Genomic DNA, 13528 nt, shown 5'->3' with positions numbered 1-13528 from the left:
CCTCATACTTAGAATAGAAAGCATGTGTATGACCGCGGCTCACAGGGCGCTCTGGATGTCTGCCACGTCCTGGAGCGTTCCCTCTTGCACCACAACCATCTAGCCACACAGGCCTCCGGTGCATTTCCTTGAACAGCCTCCCACATTCGCCTCCATCTCCTGGGATACTTTTTTTTTTTTCCTTAACTTTCATTAGAGACTTTATTATCAACATAGTGATTGAATCACAGTAGCCCTTTGAGTGCCTTTTAATTGAGATATAATTGACATGTCATAAAATTCACTCTTTTGAAGTACACAATTCAGTGGGTTTTGGTGTATTCACAAGGCTATGCAACCATCACCAGTATCTAATTCCAGAACATTTTCATTGGCCCCAAAAACAAAACAAAACTCATCAGCAGTCATTCTCCATCCCCCCCCCCCCCCAATCCCCTCCTCCCAGCCCCTGGCAATCACTAATCTACTTTCTGTCTGTCTGGATTTGCCTCTTCTGGACATTTCATGTAAATGGCATCATACAATACATGGTCTTTTGCGACTGGCTTCCTTCACTCAGCATAATGTTTTCAGTGTTCATCCATGTTGTGCATGAATCAGTGCGTCATTCTTTTTATGGTTGAATAATATTCCATTGTGTAGATGCGCTGCTTTTTCTTTATCCGTTCTTCAGTTGATGGACATCCTGGAGACTCTTACTTCCACTTTTCACATGACTTCCTTCTCCTTTCTCTTCAGTTCTGGGCTAAAATTTACCCTGGTTTCCTACGTGGTACTTCTCACCATTCGTACTCATACATGTATTTGTTTGCCTGTTTGTTTATTTTCTGTCCCCTGTTCTGGACTGTAAGGTTTGTGAGAGCAGGGACCGTGCCTGCTTTTGTCTACCAGGTCTCACACCCTGGCGTGCACAGTGTCCAGCCTAGGGGAGCGTTTCATAATTACTGAGTGAGTGTCTCAGGAGATCTCCTATAGGTCTTATTTTACCTCCTCGTAGGGCAAAATGGTTGTAATCCGGTTCTGTGAGAAATTCGGTACCTAGCTTTCTGCCTGCTCTTGAGGAGAGATTGAGGGTCCTCTAAAGCATGAGGACGCTTTAAATGGTGGCAGGTTTCTTGAGGGGTTTCTCTGGTGTGGAACTCTGTGGCCCATTGGCCGTCTGCCGTGTAAGACCATAATATCCTTTGAAAGTACACTCGGCTGCCGGTAGCAGAGACCAGAAATAATAATAGTTTACATTCCACGGAAGGTGGTGTCTCTGGTGATTAAAATGTCCAGAGGTTGACAGCCCTTGGCTGGTATGGCAGCTCCACAGATGTCAGGAAAAGCAGGATCCTTCTGTCTTTCTGCTTTACCGTCCCTAGCAGAAGGCTTTCATCCTTAAAGGTGGCATCGTGGTCCAATATGACCCCTGGTGTCAAGCTAGAGAGTCTGAATCCAGATGGGAATTGGGCGGCGGGGTGGGGGTGGGGGTGGTTTACAAAATTGTAGTCCACTCCATGTTTCTGGTGAGGAATTTTCCTTGAAGCCCCACAACAACTTCTGCTTACCTCTTGTTGGCCACCCCTAGCTGCAGGGCAGGTTGGGAGATCTTGCATTAGCTGAGCACTCGGAGAAGAAAGGGAAGGATGGCTACTGGGTGGGCAGCTAGCACCCAGTAGGTCTGTTTCCTGCCCACAGTACCCTGGGCCCTGGAGCCAGCTTCTCCTCCCTGGCCCGGACCTTCAAGCTTCCTTCCTTCCCTAAGGGGCCAGAATCAGAGCAGTGCCTTTCTCTGTGTGTCCAGTGGAGCAGAGAGTGGGGTTTTGAGGCTTTTCACAGACCTTCCATCCAAAAAATTCACCATGTCACCAGCAATAAGAACAATGGCAGCTCACCTTTATCGAACATTCGCTATGTAATAGGTTTTGTTCTAAATATTTTTCATAGAGGGGCGCCTGGGTGGGTCAGTTGGTTAAGCATCCAACTCTTGATTTCATCTTAGGTCATAATCCCAAGGTCGTGGGATCAAGTCCTGTATCAGGCTCTATGCTGAGCGTGGAGCCTGTTTAAGATTCTCTATCTCCCTCTCCTTCTGCCCCTTCCCTGTTTGCGTGCACGTGCAGTCTCTCTCTCTGTCTCTCTCAAAATAAAAAATAAAAACCTAAAAAATAAATAAATAAATAAACATTTTCATAGAATAATTTATTTAGGCCTCACAACACCCCAATTATTATTTATTATCCCCATTTTATAGGTGAGCAAACTGAGGCACAGACAGGCTGAGTAATCCTAGATGTTCTTACTAATGATGTTTTTTTTTTTCATTCTTCCCTTTCAATATATTATGAATAAGAGGATTAAAAAATAAAGACTGACCTATTTTGGTAGATTGACCACTCTTCCATCTTCCATCTGATTAGCTGAGATCTGTGGGAGTGCTTTGTGGAAAAGCACCCGGCAGTCAACCACATTGACGAGCTGTCTTTATGGAGTGCAGGAAGGGGCTTAACTGTTGGCACATCTAGCAAATGGCTGGTGACAGGAGGAAAAAGGACCCACAAGCTCTGCAAGATTTCGCCAGCCTGGGAGCCTGGGGCCAGCAGACCCCAGTGCGGTTGTGCCAGCGGGCTGGGCTTGGCCCTTAAAATCACAGTCTCCCCGACTGCTCTTACAAGTCCATAGGGAGAAAGAAGGCAGCTTGCAGTTCAAGTCCCCCGAGAATTAATTCAGACACCACGTCATCCCTGGATGCCTGTGACCGGTCACGCTTAGTGGAAATCTGATTCCCAAAGTTCATCTCTGAGTCCTTTTGAGACACTTTCAAATCCGTGTTCGTGGCCGCTCGCACTCTCCACAGCCCGTGGCAGCCAGATCCTGGCTGCGGCAAGATGTCTTAGTTAGGCGTGCATTTGGCCGCAAGTATCGGCCTGAAACAGGCAGCATTGTCATTTCAGTACATAAGATGCCGTGTGTCAAGTAACATCTGGAGGGAGAAGATGTGGCTCAATGGTGCGGCAGAGGGCATGGTCAACGCCAGCGCTCCTCTGACTCTCTTACCCCCTCGTGGCCACAGATGGCTGCCGAACCCACTTTCCCAGGGGGCCAGGGCACCCAGAGAATTCAGTCCTTCTGTTCTGGCAGAGTAGTGTTCTGGAGACAAGTGGGACCCTCTCAAATCCGAGTAGCATCACACCTGCATTCCAAGCTAGTGAAGGGACAAAGACTGTGTGAATGAGTCTTTTTAAAATTTTTTTTTATTTTTGAGAGAGAGACAGGGCAAGTGGGGGAGGAGCAGAGAGAGAGAGAGAATCCCAAGCAGTCTCCGCACTGTCAGTGCGAAGCCCAGTGTGGGGCTCGAACTCACGAACTGCGAGATCACGACCTGAGCTGAAACCAAGAGTCAGACGCTTAGCCGCCTGAGCCACCCAGACGCCCCTGAATGCGTCTTTTTGTGAGACGGACACTCTCCTAGAATTCCTGAATGAGACATCTTCACTTACACCAACATGAAGATACGCTCCTGTGTTCTCTTCCAGACACACTTGTATTTTGATCCATCTGAAGTCGATGTCTGGATGTGGAGTCAGATGTGTTTCGGGGCTCAGCCCATACTCTTAACTGCTGTGTTTGGGAAGTGGCATTGTTGGCCGTTCTGGAGCCAGATCAACTAGGTTCAGATCCCGGTGGATTTGTGCCATCTACTTGCTGTGTGATCTTGGGCAAGTTACCTCTCTGTACCTCAGTTTGCTGGTCGGTTAGAAATGGGGATGCTAGCAGACCCTCTTCACAGGGTTGTTCTCAGGGTCAAACGAGTTGATAGTTAACTGAAAACAGTGCTGGCATGTAGTCAAATCAAAGCAAAAACCTCATGCTTTAAACCAGAGTGAGAATTTGCAAGGCCACGTGGGTCTGGGAACTCGGCAGGGAATCCCAGTCAGTGGGGGAGTGAAGTGTGTCACTGAGGTTACCGTCTCTTCCTCTTTACAAGAAATTGCCAGCCGCGGTCTCAAAATGTCTGTTCCTGTGTATGCTCCCACCCGCGGTGACTGAGAGTTCCCCTTAGCCTGTAACTTCAATAACATTCGGTGGTGTCAGAGTCTGACATTTTGGCCAGTCGGCTGTGCGTGAAGTGGTCACACGTTGCTGCTTTCCCTCAGCAGTTTCTCTGCAGAGGCCTGTCTTGAGCCACTCTACCGCGGAGTTACTTAGGCTAGGCTGGAGGTGGGACAGTGAAGCCCCCAGAGCCCTATATCATGATGCTTATCCTCTGTGGGGGACAGGAAATGAGGATGTAAGACCCTGGAAGTCAGTGACCCAGCCCTAGTCATATCTGTGGACTGAATCAATCAATGAAAGAACTAGTGCTAAGTCGTTAGTGTGTTATTAATAGAATATAGGTCCTAAGAGAAAGCATGATTAATTGCAAGATGATCTCAGCGGCTGCCATACAGTGTAGCAGTTGAGGGCCTAGATTTTCCCAAGGCAAAGTCTTTTCTTCGCACAGCAGCTTTTCTTTGTTGGCAGGTGGGTAGAGGCAGTTGAATGAACAGATAGTTTCCTAAGTCCCTATTCCAAAGGTGGGATGAGGATGGGCATAATGGGAATCTTCTCTAAATGAAAGATGATTGAACCTCTTTATTAATAGGTGGGTAGGTCCCTGTGGCCCCAATGTGAAGCTCTGGTAAAGTCTAGAAAGGAGAAGGGAGCTTGTAGCAAAAGCCCCCAGTGAGCTGGGTTCTCCTTTACCTTAAGTCTTAGTGCCTAGATCAGCCACTTGCACAGCGAGCTGCGCGGAGGAGAAAGGTCTGGCTGCCCCCATGAGCACTTGGTCAGGAGGAGTGCATGTGCCACGGGCGATCTTAGAGGGTGGATGAACACTGGCCAGGGTTGTGTGTCCTGCTCTAAGACAGAGCACCAGAGGAAGCCACCATCTCTGGGCACAGGGAGAGAAAAGAGCCGGTGCCTCGTCCTAGCCCTTGGGGCTAGTAATCCTGCCCACTGGAAGGGCAGGTGCCAGCCACCGTCGTAATCTCTGACCCGTCAGATCAGCCACCACTTCTTGACCTGGTCTGCAGGGAGGACCAAGCCAAGGGGAGTGGAGAGGTGTAAGCGGATGATCCTTTCCGTACGAGCTGAGATCAAAATCCAAGGGAAGAATAGAAATGTGAGGCCCAGAAGTACAGGAGCAGAAAGGCCCGGGTGCTCGGGCTGCTTTGGGATCAGAGAGCAGCACCCTGGCTGGTTGCCCCTGCAGAAGCACCTCACGCGGAGCCATGGCAATAATGCCTGCTTCATTAAGATGTCAGTGAGGATCAAAACCAAGGTCAGTAACATGTTAATACTTTGAAATGTGATAGAAGAGATCGGCTTTCCATGTTACTGTGGAGTGGTAGAACTTCTGTCGGACACTTCCCTGAAAGCCCAATTTTTAAAGCAGAAAAAAAGTGGAGCTGCTGTGTTGCTAAATGGGGGCATGGGGTTCCGCAGCCTCGCCCGCTGCCTCCCCTTACCCTCTGCAGTCTCTCCTGAGGACCGTACCTCTGGACCCTCTAGAGAGGCCTGGCTCTGCCTCCCCCTGGGCCCAAACAAGCCACATAAGCGTTCTGAACCTCAGTCTCCTTATCCATCAAGTGGACGGTTCAAACTGGATCAGAGTGTTCTTCACCCAGTTCCTATGGACAGCAGCTTCAGAGCCCTTTGGCATTTTTGAAACACAGTATTTTGTGGGGGTATTTTTTTCCCCCTCTTTCCGGAGAGACATGACATAGTTTTGTTTTGTCAGCTTCTTAGAAAAGATCGTGTTCACCGAAACATGAAGGAATGCTGTATTGATTTCTGAGGTCCCTTCCGGTTCCATCAGTCAGTGATTTCTGTTGTAAATGACAGAATCTTCCCAGCTCAAACTGGCTTAAACTGCACAAGGAAGTTAATGGCTTTGGGACCTGAAAGTCCCAGAGCTGGCCTGACTGGAGCCAACACTCAGGTATTCTTGTCAGGAAGCTATCCTTCTCCGCTTCTGGGTTCTGCCTCTGTCAGCTTTGACTTCTTTCTCCGGTACCCCCCCCCCCCCCACCTCCCAGGTGGCAGAGAGGCCTTCAGCAGCCCCTACCTTCCTTCCATCCCATCCCTTTCCCCCCAGTAATTCCAGCAAACTTTCCAGGGCCTACTCTGATTGGCCCTGCTTAGATCATGTGTCCCTCCCAGAGCCAATTGCTGTGGCTGAGGGGAGGAACCAGTCAGACTGTGAGTCAGGCCAGGCTATCCCCTCACCCCAGCTTCTGTCATCTAGGATTCTGTTTCTTGGTATAAACCCTGGGAAGCGAGACTCGTGGCCCCGCGACCAGGTGGGCTGTTGCTCTGGCGGGTGTGCTGGGATTGATGAGGCAAGTCCAAGGGCCTCTTCCCTTCCCAGGTGGTGTGAAGAGGGGCTCTGGGAGGTCTGGGGTCCTGGCTGAATTGCTGACCCTGTAGCCCACCTTTGCTGCCATTTCCACAACCCCTCAGCATCGTCCTCTCTGCTGTGACCCCTCCCATGTGTGAGGGACCCCACACTGGTGGATATGACAGCTCCCTCCAGTCAGAGAGATGTGGCACCACCACACGTCACTGCTGATGTGACTTTAAAGAGCCATATACATCACTCTAGAGAAAGGAAGGAGGAAGAATGAGAGTGGCAGAAAAGCAATTTCCGCTGTATTTTAAAAGGCAGCTATTAAAATTTTACAGGAGCTTTATTGCAGGGGCTTTCTGATCATCCCAGGAATTTTTTTTAATGGAAAGTCTGGTGATAAAGGAAATGTTCTGGGTGCTTCTGGTTCCCTCATGCCCTGTCAAGCATCTTGAAAACCACAATTGTCAGGGCTTCATAGACCAGCTTGGGGGAAAGCCAACTACCCAAGAGACTATTTCTGAGTTTTTAAAGAGAGTGTGTGTTTTTCTGTATTTGCTGTTTCTATGTATAGTAACTCTGTCTAATTTCATTTTGTGCTTTCCTAAATGCCTTGGTAGTGAGCTATGGGAATTGTCAAGAACTGCACTCAACTCTGCCCTTCTGTGTAATTGAGTCATTTGGTTTTGTGAACAAATGGAAATTCAGGTCAACCTGCTTAAGTGTAAAAAGAAGCATTTGCACTTACTTCCTGGGACATTGTGCACTGAATAGCTTCAGGTGTGGCTAGATCCAGAGCCTCACATGAGGTTGCCAGGACCCTGTTTCCTTGTACTTCGTGGCTCTGTATTCTTTTGTGTTGGTTTTGTTGTCAGATAGGCTCTGAAGCCGCTCTGTGTATATATCCAACCAGCTAAGCAGTGCCCCAAGAGAAATAAACCCATCTCTTTCCCTATAGTCCCAGGATATGTCCTGAGACTGCTTTTATTGAATCTAATCACCATGGCTTCAATGCCAGGGCCACCCGAGCCATCTCTAAGGCAAGGAGCAGGAAAGAGGAGGTTAGTGGCTTTGTTGGCCAGACCTGGATTGTATGACTAGCCCTCCAGGACCCCTTCCCATACAGTGTTCACAAGGATCTGAATCTGCCCCACACTTCCCAGTTATTACCTTCCCTAGGAATCTGCTCTGCCTTTTCCCTATTGGGATTCTTAATCCTGGGTCCATAGACCCTTGAAGGGTCCCTGGGTAGAATTTAGAGGATCGCGAAGTTGGCTGGGAAAAAGGTTACATCTTTATTCCCTCTGCCATCTGGAATTTAGCATTTCCTTTTCTTCAGAATGAGAGCCAAAGCTACAGTTGTATTGCAGTACCTGTGACTTTGTCACCACTAGAAATTAAAACTATTTCCATATCACATTACGATTGTTGCAGATATTGCAAAATATCACTTACACTCATCTGTTTCTAAATTACTATGGTTATTGGACACACCATTAGGATCTTATAATTTAAAGCATTCATAAAGAAGCACGAATATTACTGTATCTCAGATTAGGTTTTATTTTACAGATACTTTGATATCTTAATATAATTGGTTTCCTTTATAGCCTTGGGTATTGTATCTTGTTGACTTAAAAACATGATTCTGAGAAGGAGTCCACACTCGTCTTTGGCAGGCTGCCCACAGGGCTGTCTGGCATGAGAAAAGTTAAGAACCCCTTTGGGTTTCTCCAGGAACCTCTAGGAGCAAGATTATTGAAGACATCCTGATTCCTAGATTCTGGAGAGATGGCTAGCTACTCGCTAGGTTTCCTTCCTGAGAGCTGGCTGGAGTTTGAGCTCATCCTTGGTGTTTGAGTAGCGTTTGGGCATCGTGCTATTGGGGAAAGGGAGGCATTATCTGCCTGTAGTTAGCTCTCTCTTCATTGACCGCCATGACCACTGGCTTAGCCACATGGTCAGGAGTAGGTGAGTAGGCTCTGGAGCCAGGCTTCCTGGGTTCATCCCATCTGTAATATACTTTTGACTGGCCGGGCAGCTTCAGCTAGTGAGTTGTTTTTTTTTTTTTTTTTAATCCATTCTGTGCCTCAGTTTCCTTTTCTATAGCATGAATGTAATCATAAACATCTATTTCTTAGAGTTATTGAGAGAGTGAAATGAGTTAGCACATGTCTGCTAGGACATGGCCTGGCACATGGGAAGTGAGAGTCATTATTTAATGGCCATTCCTTATAGGAAGGTTCTGGATTATCCTCTCAGATCTCATCTCCCTGACTTGGTAAACCTGGCGTAAACAGAAACATGAGGGTGAACAATACAGACAGCGGACACATTCATTCATCCATAAAATATCTATTCAAATGTGAACAACCATACTAAATATTCAAAAACATAAATTAATAATATACAGTTTTCATGATATAGCCATTCAAATATGAACAACCATACTAAGTATTTTAAAACATAAATTAATACTATAAAGTTACAAGTCAGGACAAGCGCTATTTATCTCTGCCACTTCTCTATTCAAAATTGTCTGAAGGAAATATCCTTATAATGGCCTTCCATCTGCCGCTATCACCTCCCTGCCCTCGTCTCCGACCACTCGCCCCCTCACTCACCCTGTGCCAGGCACATGGGCCCCTTGCTCCTCCTAAAATTCTCCATATACATACCCTGCCTCAGGTCCTTTGCACTGGCCATTCCCATGGCCTGGAATGCTCTTGCACAGAAAGTCACACAGCCTGTGGTCCTCCTGAATTAAGGTGTCTGTTCTGTGGCCACTCTTGCAAACAGCAGGCCCATCATTCTCCTCAGCCTGCTTAGTTTCCATCAAGACTGCTGACTACTCCCTGACTCCGCATCATGTATTTGTTTTATTGTCTTCCTCCTTTACTGGAATGTCTTCTCTCTGAGGACAGCAGTGTTGTCCTGGTCACTGGTGTTCCCTTGGTGCCTAGCACAGAGCAGGTGTTCAGTAAACATTTGTTGAGGGGGTGAATTTGTAAATGACAGAAACTGCGGCAGGAAGGCTCAGACTGGCCAAACACATAACCTTGTGTTGTTCTTCTCCACAGATGCACGGTCTTTGACATTGGCTCTCGTGGGACCCTCAAGGGACACTAGTGCCCAGAACACACTGAGGGTGAGTACAGTGTGGCTGTTTGCTTAAATTTTATAACTAGTCCACATAGGTCTCTATTATCTTTAAAAATTACTTGAAAAAGTATTGAGGGGAAAATGAAAGTCTCCTTCACTGTCCTATGCATCACCTGCAAGTCTAACACCTTCCCTGAGAGCTAATTACGTCAGCAGTCAGGTGGGTGTCATGACAGACCTCTTCCCGCGAATAGTCCTACTTAACGCACATGCGCACTTACATACTTCGCAGCACAAAGAGAAGAGAAGTCATGCTGTATGTGGGTGCTTCCACAGTGTGTTTCCCACCATCCCTAGCAGCAGAGTATCTCGGAGATCTTTGTTCGTGGCACACATCTGTGTATCACACTCTTTTTTAATTCAATTTTTTAAATTATACAGAATAAAATTCACTCTTTGGCGTACAGTTCTCTGAGCATAAGCAATTGCAATGTTTGTGTAACTGCCCACCACCATCAAGAGACAGACTGGCCCCCTCACCCACCCTGTGTGGATGTGCTGTTCCTCTGTAGGTTGAAGATACAGCGTAGGTACTGACACAGAATTAAAACATGTACATATGGCAAATACCTGTGATAATAAAGATTTTGAATATGTTATAATTAGGTTTATGGGGACTTTGCTAGTGAACATCCTGTTCTGTGTCTTTGGCATAGGCAAAGCGATGGCACTCAGTTGCCAGTGGGGCATTCCAAAATGAGGGCGCCAACCTTTGTTGGCAGGATGCCATGCGGGTGCTTGGGAGTGAGGGCGCTGTCTGATCCTCGAAGCACCAAATGCCCTTAATGGTATGGCAAGTGGAGAACAGAAGATTCTGACGTCCAGTCTCTGCCCGGTTTGTGTAACCATGATGTTGGCTAAGTTGCAGGGACCAGCGGGTTGACCCTTGGGAACCGAGTGAATCTAGACAGCAGCTTCTCTTCTTGGCTGCTTATTGGGTCTCTTCACCTTCCTTCATCCTGGCCCAAGGCTCTGCCCAGGTACCTGGAGCGTGTTCATGGAACAGTCTCAAGGGGCTGCATTTCCATCAAAGGATGCTTCTCAGCACAATTTCTTTATTAGCTCTTTTATTTTGAAGGAATTTTAGACCCCAGAAAAGTTACACCAAGCGTGCAGAAAGCTCACGTACCTACCCTTCACCCAGCATCCCCTAATGTCACCATCTTAGGCAGCCTTGGCACAGCTACCAAAACCAGGAAATGAGCACTGGTCCAGTACTGTGAACTAAGAGAGTTGAGTCAAGTTTTGCTAGTTTTCCACCGATGTCCTTTTCTTTTCTTTAAAAAAAATTTTTTTAAGGTTTATTTATTTTTGAGAGAGAGAGCAGGGGAGGAGCAGAGAGACAGGGAGACACAGAATCTGAAGCAGGCTCCAGGCTCTGAGCTGTCAGCACCGAGCCTGACGCAGGGCTCGAACCCATGAGCTATGTGATCATGACCTGAGCCAAAGTCAGATGCTTAACTGACTGAGCCACCCAGGTGCCCCCTTGATGTCCCTTTTCTGTTCCAAGGTCCTATCCAGTATGCCACACTGTGTTTAGTCGTCCTGTCTCCTTATTCTCATCCAGTCTGTAATGGTTCCTCAGTCTTTCTTTGTGCTTCATGACCATGCCAATAAATATGCCTTTGATCACCTACTGTTGTGTTCTAGGTACTGGGGATTCAGGAGTGAACAAAGCAGAATCCTTTCCCTGTGGGAACTGACATGCTTCTGGAGAATAGAACGACAGACAAGTGAATGTAGGAGAAGTCCGTAAGACAGGAATGGGGCTGCCTAGAAGGAACAGGAGTTATTTTAGGCGAGGTAATCCGGGAAGGCCTCTCTGAGGAAGCCCTGAATAAGAATAAGGCTCCCAACCTAATTCATCCACCAGCCAGCAGGAGATCTAAATAAATTATCTCACTTCGAAACAGGGTTTCAGGAATTGCAGCAACAGGACACTGTTTCCTCTCGGTGGGGCAGCCCCTTCTTAGCTCTCGCCTTTTGTTGCCCTGTAAAAATGCAAAGCATTGCCAGATCCTCTGACATTTTTTTTTCCTGATAGACAGCAAAAATGAAGAATTCTTGCTAGTCCAATAAACCCAAATTATGCTACATCAGATAACTTTTAGTGATTTGTGGATGAACATATTTTGTTTACCTTGTATTTGTTTATTATTATTATTTATTAAATTGCTTTTGTAACAAAAGATAACTGATTTTTCATTTTGGTAGTAATGTAGATTCCATTTTATTTTATTTTAGAGAAAGAGAACACAAGAGAGGGAGAGGGGCAGAGGGAGAAAGAATTCCAAGCGGGCTCCATATGGAGCCCAACGTGAGGCTTAGTCCCGCAACCCTGGGATTATGACCTGAGCCGAAATCAATAGTCAGATGCCCAACTGACTGCTCCACCTGGGGGCCCCAGTAGACTCGTGTGTGTGTGTGTGTGTGTGTGTGTGTGTGTGTGTGTGTGTGTTTAAGTTTAAAAATGAATTGGATTAGTGAGGCTCCTGGCTGGCTCAGTCGGTGGAGCATGCAACTCCTAATCTCGGAGTCGTGAGTTCAAGCTCCACATTAGGTGTAGACATTACTTTAAAACAAATAAATAAAAATAAAAACGCATTGGTTTAAAGAAAATATTAAGTAAATAATTGCATAGATGGGACTAGATACAGCTGAAAAGAAGAGCAGAACACGGTGACTGAGGCTCAGTAGGCACTATTCTAATTCAGTTTCCCACTCTTTCTCCTCTAGTTCGGGGGTTCTCATCCGGGGACCTGAATAGAGGTTGGCAAACAGTTACCACGGACAGGTGCCCTGAACCATTTGTGTTATGGTGGGTCCATCAGCCAGGAATGCTTTTAGCTACCAGAACAGAAAGCCCAGCTTGCAGCATTTTAAACCACCGAGCATTGATTTCTCTCCCATAACAACAAACATGAAGGTATTTGGTTAGTTCAGAGGCTGAGTGGTGTCCAGCCTGGAGCTTCTTTGATTTACTCGGCCTTCCCTCACGATTACAAGATTAGTGCTGTAGCTCCAGTCAGAACAAGGAGGGGAAGGCCAACACCCAGCCACACGTGTTTTCCTTTTCTGGACCACTTACAAATTCTCCCCAGAATCCTCCCACAAGTTTCCACTTACATCTCACTGGCCAGCAATGTGTCACGTGGCCTCCCCTAGCTCCAAGGAAGGTGGGAAATTTCATTTAGCTTTTTCAGCCTCTCCTGAGGAGGAAGCCAGAGGAAAAGGGAATTGAGAGTGTCAGTCGGGTTAGCCAGCCAACAGTGTCTGGCTCCACAGGGGAAGAGAAACAATAATAATTAACATTAATGGGTACTGACTCTGTGCCCAGCCCTTCTGTGAGCACTTTACACGCATGATCTCATTCACCCCTTGCACCCACCCTGTGAAGTCGCTGCTATGATCTCCCCACAGGAATGACTTGGAAACTGAGGCACAGAGTGGTAAAGCCACCTACCAAGTCAGGGAGCCAGGGTGGGGACCTTTGCAGTCTGTCTCCAGAGCCCTCGCTCTTGGCATTACACTTGGTTACCTCATAAGAGGTAACCTGGGGTCCCCAGACTGCTGGCTGTGTGACCTCGGTTTTAAATTCTTCCAGCAGGGGAGGAACAGGGCAGTGTGTTTTCTTTGGGTAAGTTTCGGTCATTACAAAGCTTTCTGGTGAATCACGTCCGCCCTGTGCTCTACCTTTCCCTGGTCCTGGTCCAGTCCTGGTGAGCCAGCACCGCACATCTTCCTGGCTTGCAGATGGCTGAGAAGGCTAGTCCTGGCCTCCCCTTTCCAAAGAAATCTTACCTGTGCTTTTAATGCATCTTTCTAGAATGAGGCTCAGGCCTTGTTTCCTTTTTTGGGGTTCTGCTGGTCGATTCAGCACACATTTAACGTGCTCCTTCTCTGTGCCTATTCCTGAGGGGTAGTAACCTCATGGCTGGTGGACCCTGCACTTAATGGGGCTCCTCCTCCCAGGAAGGAGGCAGGCCCTCAGTGACA

The 13528-nt window shown here is 47.3% G+C and overlaps 1 protein-coding gene across 7 annotated transcripts in view; it reads left to right on the top strand.

The window, feature by feature from the left end:
* The window catches only part of SIPA1L3 (signal induced proliferation associated 1 like 3), a 238350-nt gene that overhangs the window by 85026 nt on the left and 139796 nt on the right, over nucleotides 1–13528 (top strand). For all 7 annotated transcript variants that reach the window (XM_042969314.1, XM_042969309.1, XM_042969308.1 and 4 more), the window contains one exon: nucleotides 9451–9518. The gene's annotated coding sequence lies outside the window, so the exon portion shown is untranslated. The remainder of the gene's footprint in view (nucleotides 1–9450; nucleotides 9519–13528) is intronic.

Source organism: Panthera tigris, chromosome E2 (genome assembly GCF_018350195.1).
Source record: "Panthera tigris isolate Pti1 chromosome E2, P.tigris_Pti1_mat1.1, whole genome shotgun sequence".
In the NCBI taxonomy this organism is placed as follows: Eukaryota; Metazoa; Chordata; class Mammalia; order Carnivora; family Felidae; genus Panthera; species Panthera tigris.
This window is presented reverse-complemented; position numbering and strand designations above follow the sequence as displayed.